Here is a 16358-nt window from a genome sequence, read left to right as displayed (position 1 = left end):
TATATATATATATATATATATACACTGCCCGGCCAAAAAAAAAAGTCGCTATTTGGATTTTAATAGGCAAATATATATATATATATATATACACTAATATATATATATATATATATATATATATATATATATATATATATACACATATATATTAGTATCTCACTGAGTTCATCCCTCACATTTTAGCAACCATTTTGTTATATGTTCTCAAGGGACAATACTATAGAAATGAAAATTGGATATACTTTAGAGTAGACAATGTGCAGCTTGTATAGTAGTACAGATTTACTGTCCTCTGAAAATAACTCAACATACAGCCATTATTGTCTAAATAACTGGCAACAAAAGTGAGTACACCCTAAGTGAACATGTCAAAACTGTGTCCAAATTGTCAATATTTTGTGTGAGCACCATTGTTATTTAGCACTGTCTTAATCCTTCTGGGCATGGAATTCACCAGAGCTGCACAGGTTGTTGCTGGGATTCTCTTCCACTTCTCCATAATGACATCACAGAGCTGCTGGATGTTAGACACATGGCGCTTCTCCACCTTCTGCTTGAGGATGCCCCACAGGTGCTCAATAGGGTTCAGGTCTGGAGACATACTTGGCCACTCCATCACCTTCAACTTCAGCTTCCTCAGCAAGGCAGTTGTCATCTTGGCGGTGTGTTTGGGGTTATTATCATGCCGTTCGGCCCAGTTTCTGAAGGGAGGGCATCATGTTCTGCTTCAGAATGTCACAGTACATGTTGGAATCCATTTTTCCCTCAATGAAGCAGAGCTCCCCAGTACCAGCAGCAATCATGCAGCCCCAGACCATGATGCTACCACCACCATGCTTGACTGTATAAGCAAGACACAATTTTCTTGGTACTCCTTACCAGGGCGTCGCCACACATGCTGGACACCATCTGAGTCAGACAAGTTTATCTTAGTCTCATCAGACCACAGGACATGGTTCCAGTAATTCATGCTCTTGGACAGGTTGTCTTCAGCAAACTGTTTGCGGGCTTTCTTGTGAGCCAGCTTCAGAAAAGGCTTCCTTCTGGGATGACGGCCATGCAAACCGACTTGTTGCAGTGTGTGGTGTATGGTCCGAGCACCGACAAGCTGACCTTCCGCTTCTGCAAGCTCTAAAGCAGGGGTCGGCAATTAAGTTTGTCATCGGCCCAAAAACAATTTTCGCCACCAGATGGCGGGCCAGAACATAGTCGAAGGATAATTTAAATTAATTGATGAAAAATGCAGCTAGAATTGCCTGTGACAGACTGTTATAGTGTCTTTTGTAACTGGTATTGAGCTGTTACTCTGTGTTAAATCCTGTAGTAGGACAGTCATTAACAAAAAGCCACATTTGTGTGGCAGTGTCCGGGTTAAATTAATAAAGCAGAGTAGTGACACATAACCTGGCAAGTATCTTCATTCACCAACTTGCAACACAGACCACCTTGTTAAAACACATATGTGAGAGATGCGGAATGGATAAAAATAACTCAAAAAATAAAAGAGGACTTGAATAAGCCCATTAATGGCATGTTTGAGTCATGCTCTTAATGAACTATGTTTTATTTCCTCTTTCCTCTTATTGTGAATAATGAATATGTCTCATTTTAATTTGCTTGTTACACAATGGAGCCTAACTTATTGTAATAATTATATGACATAGCCTACTCAGAATTATTCCTTGGCATCCTCACCATAGACATAATTAATGTATTTATTATGTCTATGATCCTCACGTACTAAACTGCATTTTTTTTTAAGTTGTTTGCCTACTGGAGATACGCTATTATGTCGTGTGCAGAGTGATGTTAACATTTTACCTAGCGGGTGAGAGAAAATGGCACTATCAAAGAGTCTAAAGAGGAAAGTTGACAGCGAAAATAGGGTATACAAAGAAGAATGGAAAGACAACTATGCTTCATCCTACCTAGTTTTGTGAATGCAGAACCTGCAAAGCCGGTGTGTCTTATCTGCAACGAAGTTGTCACTGTTTTCAAAGAATATAACACCTATTCTACACCGGACGAGAGCGGCGCGATGCGACACGTCAAAAGATAATAGAACCCATTATAATCAGCGATATTGACTATACACAGTGCGACGCGAGTCACGCGACACAACACATTCCCGACAGTAAACAGATTCCCCGTTCTGTTTCTGACGTAGTCCAAGTGCTTTGCAACAGTCGGTTTGTCGAGTTTAGAGTAGACAGCTTGTAGCAAAAAATGTCGCGTCTGGTGTAGACTCGGTGATAATATTAGAGACGAAGATTTATTTCAGAACTAGCCGCTATCAAAATAATCTGGCTGCGGGCGCGGGCCAGATATTATTGCTGGCAGGCCAGTTTTGGCCTGTGGGCCGCCTATTGCCGACCACTGCTCTAAAGCAATGCTGGCAGCACTCATGCATCTGTTTTTTGAAGCCAGCTTCTGCACCTGATGCACAGCACGAGGACTCAACTTCTTTGATTCAACTTCTTTGGCCTGGTCCGAGTGGAACCTGTCTTGGAAAACCTCTCTCTATGACCCTGGTCACTGTACTGTAACTCAGTTTCATGGTGTTATCGATCTTCTTATAGCCTAGGCCAACTTTGTGGAGAGCAACAATTCTAATTCTCAAATCCTCAGAGAGTTCTTTGCCATGAGGTGCCATGTTGAACATCCAGTGATCAGTATGAGAGGATTGTACTCAAAGCACCAAATTTTAACTGCTCTAATACAAGATCCAAACATTTGTATGGTCCTGTCAAGCAGACAAAAACATGAACATGATGAATAGGACATGTGGCTTTGCATGGTTAAACAACATATAACTGTTATCACTTAGGGTGTACTCACTTTTGTTGCCAGCTATTTTGACAATAATGGCTGTATGTTAAGTTATTTTCAGAGGACAGTAAATCTATACTGCTATACAAGCAGCTCATTGACGACTCTAAAATATATCCAAGTTTCATTTCTATAGTATTGTCTCTTGAGAAGATATACTAAAATGGTTGCTGAAATGTGAGGGGTGTACTCACTTTTGTGAAATACTGTATATGACATAATTAATATATATATTATATATAAGTAATATATAAATAACATAATTAGTATATATATTAATTATGTTATTTATTAATTTATAATTAATATAAAATAAATAATAAAGTAACTACTAGAGACTGTGCCATAAATATAAACAATTCTATAGTGAATGAATTAATGTCTTACTGTGAGTAATAGCCTCTGGATATAATATATAACATAATAAGTTTTGAAATCACTTCAGTAGTCAACAAAACAAAACAAAAAATCTGGTATTCCTTGTATTTAATTTTGTAATCTGGTAATCTTTTAATGTCAATTTTTACTCCCAGAATGCAGTGGGGATGTCCGAGTGCAGGATCATCCAAGAAGAAATTAGACATTGTGTTTTCCACAGCTTCATCTTTAACGTTCATTTCCACCGGCCTGTGTCTTGTACCGCCCTGCCTTCCTGCTCAGGTCAGGAAAAATTCAGAGTCTCTTCGAGGCATCAGGCTGTAATTAACCATTCCCTTCACTGCCGCTGTTCTCTGAGCTAGACGGGCCTGGAGGTCTGCCACGGTACCCACCGCTCTGTTTCAAGCAAATATCTCCAGCTTTGTTCACATGACGATGAGCCGCTCTGGAGAAAATGGGTGGGAATGAGCATATATAGCAGAATTTCTTTTGCCCACCTACACTGTCTTTCTCTCACACATACGCGTATTTACACAAGAGTGAGCATGCTCGGCTTCTACCTGATATGCTTGAGCTGTAAAGGTAAAGCCTTTATTATCTCGGCAGGCAGCAGAAGGTGTCACCTTCATCGGACCTGACACACATGCTACTCAAACCGTGGGAGACAAGATCAGGGGCAAATTAATCGCCAAGATGCCAAGGTCAGTGTCGTGCCCCCATGCGCGTGGGCTGGTCAAGGTGAGGAGAGTTTCATAAGCACACAGACACACGTCTATTCTTTTGGCCACCTCAAATGACTCATCTCACATCTGTCATTCCGTCATGGGAGCATCGTTACTGATGTGTGTGTTTATAAAGACTAGGTGTTGTCAGTTAGCTGTCAGCTCTGGGAATAACAGATTAGGCCTTTTTTTGATACTTTGCTGCTGTTGCAAATTCTTACCTCCCGTGAAATGAGATCCAGAAACTCACTGTTTGTGGATGTAAGTGTGTGTGTGTGTGTTTGTGTGTGTGTGTGTGTGTGTGTGTGTGTGTGTGTGTGTGTGTGTGTGTGTGGTGGAAGGGCCGTTGCTAATGAGGGATGTTTTGAAAACATTTAAAGCCCTAATGATGCTGCTGCAAAAGAAAAGCCTCTTCCGGGGGCCATGATTTAAGATGGTTAGAGGCTGTGGAAAAATTGTTTCACCCAATTTAAGTCTTGCGTTCCTGTTGTTAAAATATTGGGGTTAGAGGCTAACACAAAGATGAGGAGGTGAACAACCCTGTGGTAGGGGTATGTGTGTGTGTTTTTGAAAGTATGAAAGAGTATTAAACCTCCTTCAATAGTAGCTCTGCGGATTCTCACTTCTCAGTTTTGTTTCGAAAGCTCTTAATTGTCTGCATTTGGCAAGTTTAACACTTCCTGACTTGAGTGGCCTCACTTGAATGTCCTTGCATAACTAAAAATGAATGGGGGAAAAGGAAAGGTCTAGAGGCAGAACAAACACACACACATGCATGCAGATATATTCAAAATCCATAGTGACCGAATTAAACATGACAAGAGGAGATTTCCCACCAAGAAATTTTGAGATTTTATCTGCGCCTAGTTCTGTCCGCCAGCCAATTTTCCATCAGGAATCTCTCATTAGCAGATGTTTTTGGCCACAACACACACACCTCAGTGTGATCTGGTGAACCCTAAATTTAACAAGCACTTACCAGAGCAGACGAGTTAATGAAAGGAAATTACCTTTTCTGCCAATTTCCCCCTTCCATTCAGGTGCTTTTTACTTCACAATTTAAAATGACAGATACTTTTATTTTATACTAAATAAACCAATAAATCTTTCCGACGTTTCACTATTTCCAGGAAATGTATGAGTCAGGTATTAACTGCGGTTAGATGATATTTAGATCTCCATTGCCATGCTGTCCGATACTCAATTGCAGACTTTAAAGTGTCTGAGGTGCCTGTTTAATCTTTATAATTTCACTCACATGCACATTCATTTTTGTCATTACAGCTTTTGAATTGTCAAAATATTGAATAGCTGTCTTTGAATTACTTTTCACAATTCTAGCATCCATTTTCGAGTAAAACTGTGATATGTTTGATTAGTCATTTTAGAAGACAGCAATACAGGGTGTAGTTTATTTACACCAGTGTCATCTGTTCCCTGCTTAGCAACAAAGCCAATGATTTCCACATAAGAGCAGTGGGGAGACAGAGTATGGAGAGGAGGATCGGGTAGACGGCCCCTCCAGAGCCCGCTGAAGTGAAGCCATAGTTGGGTGTGTTGGCTGGTCTCGCCCGGCCGCCCCACAGCAGGTTTGAAGCCTCCTCTATCACTGCCTCCAATCAATAGAAGAGCTGCTCCCCCTGCTGCCTGTCTCATGCTACAACTTCCTCTTCCCTCACTCCTTACATTGGCACACATCAACTTTCACATTTACTCTACTTTTATCCCTATCCCTATCCCCCCCTCCCCCCTCCCCCCTCTCCCCTCTCTGCAGTGAAACACTCAGGATGGTCCTGATGATACTCGTTTGACAGTGGCTGACATGAGCAGAGGCCTGTAAGGCTAGTGGCGAGACAGAAAAGCCACCTGGGAGGCCCATTCCTACGGATACAGCTGCTGTTTTCCGGCTCTGTAGTGCTGTGTTTGTGGGTTAAATTTACTCGTACTGATGCTTGCTTAATTCAATCTCCTGTTAGAAATGTTTCAGCGTGCCAACATAATAACTGTAATCACCTTGTCATCAAGTCCCGTTGAACTCAATCATCCGCCTCTCAAACGCATGATTCCCATGTTTGACATCCTACGGAGTCTTCATGTTACTGATCAGGCTTGAGAGCTTTAAATGAATGCTTTTTTAGGCCTCTTCACTGTGGTAGCACATATCACATGTAATATTAAATGTGGTCAGTTGTAATACTCTTAATTTTCCTTGATCGAACCTTCAAATTAAGTTGCTCTCTGCTGGTAGGCTTGCTTTCAGTATGTGTTGTGATTGTGTGAAAGGGAAATTTCTAAAGCCATTAATTAGAATTTTCCCAGACTTCCGTTGCAAACAGGGCTGAAAAACAAGAACATAATGTAGTTCTAAAGATTTTAAAAAGTTATAAAGCTCACATTATCATTTTCACAGTTTGACTTCACACTTTGTTCTGTGTGTCTGTTCACATTCAGAATTTTTACATGCACTTTAAAAGGTTTCAGTCAGGCTAAATTAATAATTTGTCTTTTTAAATTTGTTTTTTGCAAGTTGTGCTAGTCTAATTTTTGTGAAGCTGGACTAATAGACTTAGTTAAAGGGTTAGTTCACCCAAAAATGAAATTTCTATCATTAAGTACTCACCCTCATGTCATCCCAAACCTGTAAGACCTTTGTTTGTCTTCGGAACACACATTAAGATATTTTTGATGAAATCTGATGGTATCTGATCCACACATAGGCAGCAACGACATTGCACCTTTTGAGGTCCAGAAAGGTACTAAAGACATCATTAAAACTGGCAACGTGACTACAGTGGTTCAACCTTAATATTATGAAGCGACGAGAATACTTTTTGTGCGCAAAAACAAAACAAAAATAACAACTCTGCAATGAAAATAGAGTAGCAGTATGACAGGGGACAGACGAATTTGTTAAATAAAGTTATTTTTGTTTTGTTTTTGCACACAAAAAGTATTCTTATCGCTTCATAATATTAAGGTTGAACCACTGCAGTCACGTTGCTGGTTTTAATGATGTCTTTATTACATTTCTGGACCTCAAAATGTGCAGTGTCGTTGCTGCCTATGTATGGATCAGATAACCTCGGATTTCAAAAATATCTTAATTTGTGTTCCAAAGACAAACAAAGGTTTTACGAGTTTGGGATGACATGAGGGTGAGTACTTAATGACAGAAATTTCATTTTTGGGTGAATTAACCCTTTATTGTGATTGTCTAGGTTCAGGGTGATTTTTTTTTTTTTTTTTAGGAAGGATGCATTAAATTGATCAAAAGTAACAGTAAAGACATTTGTAATCTTAAAAAAGATTTCTATTCAAATAAATGTTCTTTTGAACTTCCTATTAATCAAAGAATCCTGAAAATTATCATGGTTTCCACAAAAATATTAAGCAGCACAACTATTTTTATCATTGACAATAATGAGAAATGTTTCTTGAACACCAAATCAGCATATTAGAATGATTTCTGAAGGATCATGTGACACTGAAGACTGGACTAATAGCTACTGAAAATTCAGCTTTTCCATCACATGAATAAATTCAATGCCATCTCACAACCAATTCATACGTATTTCAGTGCTATCTAATGACCAATTCGTACGTATTTTATGGGGTGGCTAATTCTTACGACCTCAGTCATACGATTTTGTATGATTTGTCTAGACCCCAGTGACAGGTAGGTTTAGGGGTGGGGTCAGGTGTAGGTCATTCGTACGAATTCATACGAATTGGGCAACTCGTAAAAAAACGTACGATTTAGCAAAAAAAGGTCATACGAATAAGCCACCTCTTAAAAAATATGTATGAATTATCGTAATAATCGGGTTGAATAAATTACATTTGAAAGTATATTAAAATAGAAAACTGTTATTTTAAATTTATAATATTAATTACTGTTTTTGCTGTATGTTTGCTCAAATAAATACAGCCTTGGTAAGCATAAGAGACATCTTTTAAAAACAAAATCTTACCAACCTCAAACTTTTGAATGGTAATGTATACACTGTTAATCATACTAAAATTGGTGGATTGGAGGTAATGCCTGACACGTATTTAATCCTTCAAATATTAAATGATGCATTGTGTCATGTTGTTCAGGGCATGTTAACATACTGACTGATGAACACATTGTGCCCGACAATGTTGGATCTTCTCCTAATCACCCTTTCATTCTCTCAAACAGAAGCATTCCGTCCAGTCCCCCGTCCATTGATTGTACGCACCATAAGCCCCAAGAGGAAGCTTATTTGGGCCTGGCTGCAGCGTGTGGGTGTGTTAGGGAGCACAGGGTGGTCCTGTGGGCTAGAGAGGGCAGCTAACTGGAGTAAACAGGACTCAGCAGGCTTAGTGTTTGTGTTTACTCTGCTGGAGAGGAGGCCATTAGAGCAAACAGCCAGCGTTTCTTCACATGTTGCTGAAAATCACCCCAACCTTCATTCACTCCTGTTTGGCACTACTAACACCCAGCCAGTGTGCCCAGATGGCCCCGCTTTCTAGATCTCTCACTGTTTCTGCCCTCTCTCCCCTCCCTCCCTGCACCGTGGCGTCATTAAAAGTGTCTGTGAGCGGGAGGTGTAAAAACCGGGTGCCGAGAGAGGGAGCAGAAAACAATTTAGTGGCATTTAAAGATAAAGTCCTCCCCCTATTTACATGCCCTATCTATCTAATCCAATCTAGGCTGTGTCTGCATTTTTAATTTGCACATTCAAGCGAGCTTCAGAGAGGAACCTAGGCTTAATTAGTTTGGTTATCTACCCTCATGAATGGATAAAGTTCCCACACTGCTGGTGTTTCAGATGGGGCCTAATTGGATTTTGAGGCCAAAAACAAAAGGAGAAATAAAAGAAACGAGGGTTAGATAACAGAGGGTAAGACTGAATTGATAAAGTGAAAGGGGAGTGAACTGTAGTCACAGCTGAGGAGAGAGAAAAGATGTGGTCGAGATCTTCGTTTGAGGTCAAAACCGGTGTAGGATGGTCAATGATATATACACTTTAAACCCTAACGCTCAAAATAATTAACTGGTTTGAGTTGGACAGACTTAAAACAAACAAATTAATTCAGTCAAATTAACTATTATGAGTATTTAGCACTTTTTCTTCATGTTCACAGACCTGATATATTTTAAGTAAACTGAACTGTTTCATTGTTTTGAGCTTTATGACCTTATTTCTTTTAATTTAGATGAACTTAAGTTTAACTGAATCTGGGCTGGGATTTCTATTTCCCAGCATGCTTTGCACATGGCACTCGAAAGGGAGAGTAAATGCTACAATTAAGTGTTATATAATGTATTTTTGTGCAAGAAAAACGTTTTTAAAGGAATGAAAAAAATATTATTTAAAACGTTTACAAATGTGCTTTTTTCGTATTTGTTTTGTACTTCTGAGAAAACTTTTTCAAGTAAAGTTTTAATTTAATGTGATGTAACCAAGTATACATTTTAAAAAATATTTTCAAATATATGTGACTGAGCTTAGTAAGTTATAATTTTCAAGATAAAGTATTTTTTATTAAAATTCATAAATATTAATGTTTTTTTGGCGAGTCTGCATGACATTGTACACCTAAACTCACCATATTTGAATATGTATAATAATATTTACCATTTTAATTTCCCCCCAAACTGCTTAAAGGCATAGTTCACCCAAAAATGAAAATTCTGTCATGATAATTCTGTCATCATTTACTCACCCCCATTTACTCACCCTCAAGTTGTTCCAAACCTGTTGTTCCAAACCTGTATGTTTTTCTTTCTTCTGCTGAACACAAAGGAAGATATTTGGAAATCAAGGAAGATATTTGGAAGAATGTCAGTAACCAAACAGATCTCGCCCCCCATTTACTAACATAGTAGGAAAAATAAATACTATGGTAGCAATGGGGGGTGAGATCTGTTTGGTTACTGACATTCTTCCAAATATCTTCCTTGATTTCCAAATATCTTCCATTTTTGGGTGAACTATTTGAATGGTTTTCTTTTCAAGAATTTCCTTCTTTTAATGGGATTTTTTTTTTTTTAATTATAAGGACTTCAGGACTTCTGGTATATTATCTTGACACTTTTTGCCTTTTACCATTCCCCTCTCAAGTATCAAAATGTATTTTATTCAGTAATAAAAAAAATAAATAAAAAAAACATGCTCATCATAGAAGAGGTGTGATTGTATCTACAAATTGCTTTTTAAATAATAATAATAATAAAAAAAAAATGATCTCATCATTTGCAAATGCACTCTTTGAGACAGATAAAGAGATACACTCTAAATCATTGCTGCAGTTTTGTCTAAAGTTCATTAGCACATCAGCTTGGGATGTTTTCTATGTTTTATATATAACTGAAACCGTTTGCATTTTAAATGACACGAAATTTAGAACACCCCCTCAAGACTCCTTCAGGGCTTTCAGTGCAATTTGCCAGAAACTGCGCATTTGAATATAAAATCCAGGCCTCAAGAAAAGTAAGCCCACATTCGGTTTTAAATCTCAACCAGTTTTTGCCAGCTCCCCTTAATAAGACGGTTTCATTCGACTAGAGCAAAAGTGTCAGCATGTTTAGAAATCATCATTCTTAAAGAGACAACTGAGCCTGAGTAAATCAATTATTGAACATAACCCTTCATTGTGATATCTGATTCAAACAAGGTCAAGGGAATTATTAATAACCTTCTGTTCTCTTTCACAGGCACGTTTACAAATTAGCACTTCTCACGGGCCTGGGACCTGCTTTACGGAGCCGAGTTTTCTGAGCAGCCTGAAAGTGTGAAAGAGTTCCAGAGGGCAGAGCATTTGGAGAAGTCTAGATAATGAGATTCTTTTGTTAATGCCATTGAACTCGATTCAATTACTGAAAAGGGCCCATGTTTGTGATATAGTGTGCACAGTATACATGTGTTTCTATATGCAGTTGACTTTGTAAGCCCTCAAGGAACAAACTTTTAGCACTTTCAAACATTCAATGTTTATCGTCAAGCACAAATGGAGAACCAAGTATATTTGTCTTTTTTCTGTTTCTGTTTTTTCTTTAGCCAAGTGAGCTGTTTTGGGGCTGATCTTGTGTGTGCTTGTGTGATGTATAGATTAATTAAATAAGCATATTGATTCCTGTTCTGGCAACACAGAGTGTGGGGTTTTAATTAGCCCACGCTTGAGTGTGTTAAAATTCCTGTCTTATCTGTGTGGAACCAAGTGGAACTGAATGCAAGAGGGCTGCTCATCAACTCAGAATCTCCAATAACCTTTTTTTTTGTTTTTTGTCTGACCTAAAACCCAAACTTTAATGTATGCAAGTAGTATATGCAACACTTCCATTGCTAATACTCATTTTAAACACACAATTTGTGCCTACTGCCACCCATATTATAGAAAAAAAGGAAGCGAAAAATAGGTGATGTAAAAAAAATGTTTTTGTGGCAATGAAATAACTATAATTTTTAAGGACACATCAGTGAGATTGCACTTTTTTGACAATACATACATACATACATACATACATATACATATATAATGGAATACAAATATACAATATACAATACATATATATATATATATATATATACATTCAAGGTCCAGAAAGTAGTAAAAACATTGTTAAAACAGTCAACGTGACTACAGTTAAAGGATTAGTTAACCTTAAAGGATTAGTTCACTTTAAAATGAAAATTACCCCAAACTTTACTCACTCTCAAACCATCCTCGGTGTATATGACTTTCTTCTTTCTGATGAACACAATTGGAGTTATATTTCGAATCAGTGGTTCGGAGAGCGTTTTAAACTGCAAAAGTCACAACCCCCAGTGGTGAACCATTGAAATTTCGAAACATTTATGACTTAATGAAGCCTTGTTTACTGAAATCATGTGACTGTGGCAGTTTGATACACACTCCGTTTGTTTGTTTTTTTGGCACACAAAAAGTATTATTGTCGATTCATAACATTAAGGTTGAACCACTGTAGTCACATAAACTGTTTTAAATATGTCTTTAGTGGATTTCTGGGCATCTGAAAATGTTAATTATATTGCTGGCAATGGAGGCCTCACTGAGCCATCAGATTTCATCAAAAATATCTTAATTTGTGTTCTGAAGATGAACAAAGGTCTTACAGGTGTGGAACAACATTAGGGTGAGTAATTAATGACAGAATTTTCATTTTTGGGTGAACTAACCCCTTGTGTTCATCAGAAAGAAGAAAGTCATATACACCTAGGATGGCTAGAGGGTGAGTAAAGCTTGGGGTAATTTTCATTTTAAAGTGAACTACTCCTTTAATGTTATGAAGTGACGAGAATACTTTTTGTGCCCTTGACTGTCTATACAATATCAACAGCATAGGAGAATGATAGGGGAGAGAATAAATTTTTGAATAAAATTATTATTTTTGTTTTGATTTTGCACACAAAAAGTATTCTTGTCGCTTCATAACATTAAGGTTGAACCACTGCAGTCAAGTTGTTATGTCTTTACTACTTTTCTAGACCTTGAATAAGGTTGTTATATTGCTTTTTATGGGGGATAGAAAAACCTCTTGGATTTCATCAAAAATATCCTAATTTATGTTCTGAAGATGAACGAAGGTCTTGGAATGACATGAGGGTGAGTAATTAATTACAGAAATTCATTTTTGGGTGAACTAACCCTTTAACAACAAATGGAACGAACATGAATTTACTGAATTGCAAAAACCTATAAACACTAAACATTCTCAGATGATCTCCACATGGAGTTGTTTTAGATATAAAGTGAGCCAGGTTTCTAACATCCAGATTGTATTAAGGTATTTAATTTTTTTTAAATGTGTCTTGTTCCTACAGCTTGTGATTTGAAGGTTTTTTGGGAGCCCTTCGTCTCTCCCTTGGCAGCAGACAAGTGTGACGGCACATTTTTGCACACATCCAAAGAACCTTCTGTCCTGCCTACTGATACCTCGATCTGGTCTCCCTCAGCCATCTTGTTCTTCATAAATTTTTCACCATGCTGTGATCAAAGCTCACCACTGTATTTGTGTTCTGTTGTAATGGCCAAGGATGTAACATGAAAATCTACTTAAAAATTACGATCCATCTTATATCAGGCCTAGTGTTGACATGGCTTGTTTCTGTGTGGGTTTTTAACATGATTGATTTATTTTGTTTAGACGGGCAGGAAGGTGCAGGAATGTTTGGTGCTGTAGGCGTGTCAGTGGGTGATCCACATTCATATGCCGTGCACTTGTCTCAATATTGCAGCCAGGCCATGCAGCTGTGTCAGAAAACACACTCATCTGTTTTTTTTTTTTGTTTTTTTTTGCAAAGATAAGTGTGAGCTCAAGACACTTTGACATCGCTTTCGAAAATAGCATTCAGTTAAATAAAATGCAATTTAAAAAAAAAAAGTATTTTCAATTCTTTTCCTATATAGAAGCTGAGCAGAAATATCCCACACAGGATTGTGGGATTGACGGGAGTGGAGTAAGCACTGAGAATGTCAAAAAATTAAGAAATGCCAATTTGACAAGCGAAAAGCACTGAATGGCAGCCAATCGCTGTGAAAAGTTTACTCATTTTTCCTCCTAAACTGTAATTGTGCATATATGACTTTGATTCATCAGAAGCTGAACTAGACAGTTTTTGGATGTATTTTTATGGAATTTCTTCTATGCCAGTGCAATGTGTTTTAAGAAAAGGAGGTTCTCTTTCTGTGTGGCCCAGAGTGACTCAACTTGCCTTGCTTGTCTTAATGACATCGATTTCTCTAGCTGCCAACTGCTGAAGACCATCTTACCAAGGCTTTACTGCCTTTCATGTTCCTTAATCCTGGGCTATGTTAGCATAATGCTAATGCACTGTCTTCATAGCCGCTTTGGAGGTCTTTGTGAAGTGGAGAGAAATAGTTCCATCTGCAACATCGGACAAAAAATATATACTTGTTTAATATGACAGCGGTCATGGTAGTTTAGCAAAATAAAGCATTAAAAAAGAATGTGTTTTACTGACTGACTGTTATTTTGGCATATTGTACAACTGAAACAGTGCAGCTTTCAAAGTGAAAATATATTTTGTTTAAAATGTAAAATGTCAAAATATATTACAAAATGTATTTCAAGGTGCAAGAAAATATATGTTCAGTCTTGGAAAAAAATTACAATGTATTTTTAATATGATATAAAAGGATATGTAATTAAAATTCTCAAATATATATATATATATCTATATATATCTATATATATATATATATATATATATATATATATATATATATTAAAATTCTCAATATATTTATATTAGCAAAATATTTTTTGCATGGTTATATATATATGTTTGATTACATAATAACATTACAATGTTTGGGGTCAGTAAGATTTTTTTTTAAAAAAGTCCATTTTAAATAAATGTGGACAAAATGTATCACGGTTTCCACAAAAATATTAAGCAGCACAATTGTTTTTTTGTTTTTTGTTTTTTTTACATAAGGAGAAGAAAGGTTACTTGAGCACCAAATCAGCATATTAGAATGATTTCTAAAGGATAATGTGACACTTAAGACTGGAGTAATAATGCTGAAAATACAGTTCTGTGATCACAAGAATAAATTACATTTTAAAATAGAAAACAGTTATTTTAAATTGTAAAAATATTTCACAATATTACTTTTTTACTGTATTTTTGATTACATAAATGCTGCATTGGTGAGCAGAAGAGACTTCTTTCAAAAAATTACAAAATTTTACTGACCCCAAAACTTTGAACGATAGTGTAAATATATTGTTTATTTATTTATTTATTTAGCCACGTGGAAGAAGACATGGAATATAGTGCATGAGTAGTAGGAGTTTGTATTCCATGGAAGAAGGAAGTCAGATGGGTTTGAACGACGTTAAGGGGAATAAATCACAGCAAAAGTTTCATTTTTTGGCTCAAGCATTACATTTAAAACTCAGAATACAACAATGAAGACCCTCTTGTCATACTTGATTGACAAGGCCTACCCAGATTGGTGTGTTAGCGCATCCAAGAGGTCACTGTTTAATTGCATTATTTTAAAGCTTCTGCCACCCACTATTACTAAAGAGACACAATGACCACCCTGCCATGTCTGCTACTCCAAACACACACTCATCTAAATTGCATTAGAGTTCACTGAAAATAAGCACCATATCTATTCACTGATGTCCATTGTCTCTTGACTTCGGTTCAGACACACAAGGTGGTTGAGTGAGCAGGAACGGTCTTTTCTCCCAGAAAATCTCTCAAAAAGCTTTTTAATTACGACAAGCCTTGTTGGCATCCATACATCCTGAACTACCCATCCCAATGTCTTCACTTCATCCTTCAGAATGTCCCTATAATGACCCGTGTGGTATGTCTTTCTTTCTTTCTCATTTTAGCTCCACAGTGGCTTTTTGTTTTGTCCTTTCGAATAGCCTGTGCCAAGCTTTTGCTCATTAGAGAGTTTGGTGAAGTGTGGCAGGGTCCATTCAAGCCCTCCAGCTGTAGAGTCTTTCACCTATTCCCTGAAAGAATTTAAGGTTGCTCTGCTGGTCAGTCTGTTTATCTGGCAGACACTGGAGAGACAAACAGAGACCTCTTCCCATTCTCCCCACGGCTCCAGTCCCAGTCGCACCTGTTCGCCGTGCTAGTGTCCACGCAAAAAGCCAACTCATTAGAGCCGGAGGCCATTGTGGGGCATCTTTTAGGAGGAGGTGAAGTGGAAAGGTCCAGACTGCTGTGGGCAGCAGGAACCTGAACCTCCATTCTGCGCTTGCACAGAGGAGCAGGCGTGACCCAGAGCCAGGACAGTTATTAATCGCTGCCGCAACCTGTGCTAATTGCTGTGTTATTTACTGCACTGTTGCTCCTGCACTTTTGCACAATGATCTTTTATGTGGTGAAATTGTGGCTTTGTGAGTAATTAACTGATGCAGCTGTGAATGGAGGCCTGATTTTTTTGTGCATGTACATGGTATACTAAAGATCCAGTCAGCCTCAATTGTGTATATCAATTGTCATTGTATAAGTGACCCACAAATTGTTGGAACTAACTGGATTAAGCCTCGCTGCCTTCGCTATGCTGTAGCAAACAGGTCACGCTTCATGTGTGGCATTACAGCTACGCTGTGTGTCATTCTGGGTCACTTTTACCCGCTCCCTGACCCCCTGAACTCCCTTCAGGGACGGACCCCTGAGCAAACTGACCCTCTTTGGTCGGCACTGGCCAGGTGGCTCCTGACAAGCTCTGACAAAAACAGGAAGCATACCTCTGGACACGGCAAGCCCCAGTGGGGCTGTCTGATTGGCTGCTGACTCAGCGCTGCTGCCCAGGAAGTCCTGACCCAGGAAGTGTCCAGGGACTTGGACAAGATGGCTGAATAAATAATGTGTGTGGAAGCAATGTTAGAAGCAATGAATCAACAGGTCATGGCTGTGTTTCCCAAAAGCATCGTAAGCC

The 16358-nt window shown here is 38.0% G+C and overlaps 1 long non-coding RNA gene across 2 annotated transcripts; it reads left to right on the top strand.

The window, feature by feature from the left end:
* Positions 1–2991: 2991 nt before the first annotated feature.
* LOC127518287 (uncharacterized) lies at positions 2992–13892 on the top strand. 2 transcript variants are annotated; one of them, XR_007931517.1, is made up of 5 exons: positions 2992–3668; positions 3817–3911; positions 5378–5521; positions 5707–5857; positions 10618–13892. It is a non-coding gene; the product is annotated as an uncharacterized LOC127518287 (long non-coding RNA). The 2 variants fall into 2 exon arrangements; XR_007931518.1 differs by having other exon boundaries at positions 3817–3948.
* Positions 13893–16358: the final 2466 nt, after the last annotated feature.

The sequence above is a fragment of the Ctenopharyngodon idella genome, chromosome 9 (assembly GCF_019924925.1).
Source record: "Ctenopharyngodon idella isolate HZGC_01 chromosome 9, HZGC01, whole genome shotgun sequence".
Taxonomy (NCBI): domain Eukaryota; kingdom Metazoa; phylum Chordata; class Actinopteri; order Cypriniformes; family Xenocyprididae; genus Ctenopharyngodon; species Ctenopharyngodon idella.
This window is presented reverse-complemented; position numbering and strand designations above follow the sequence as displayed.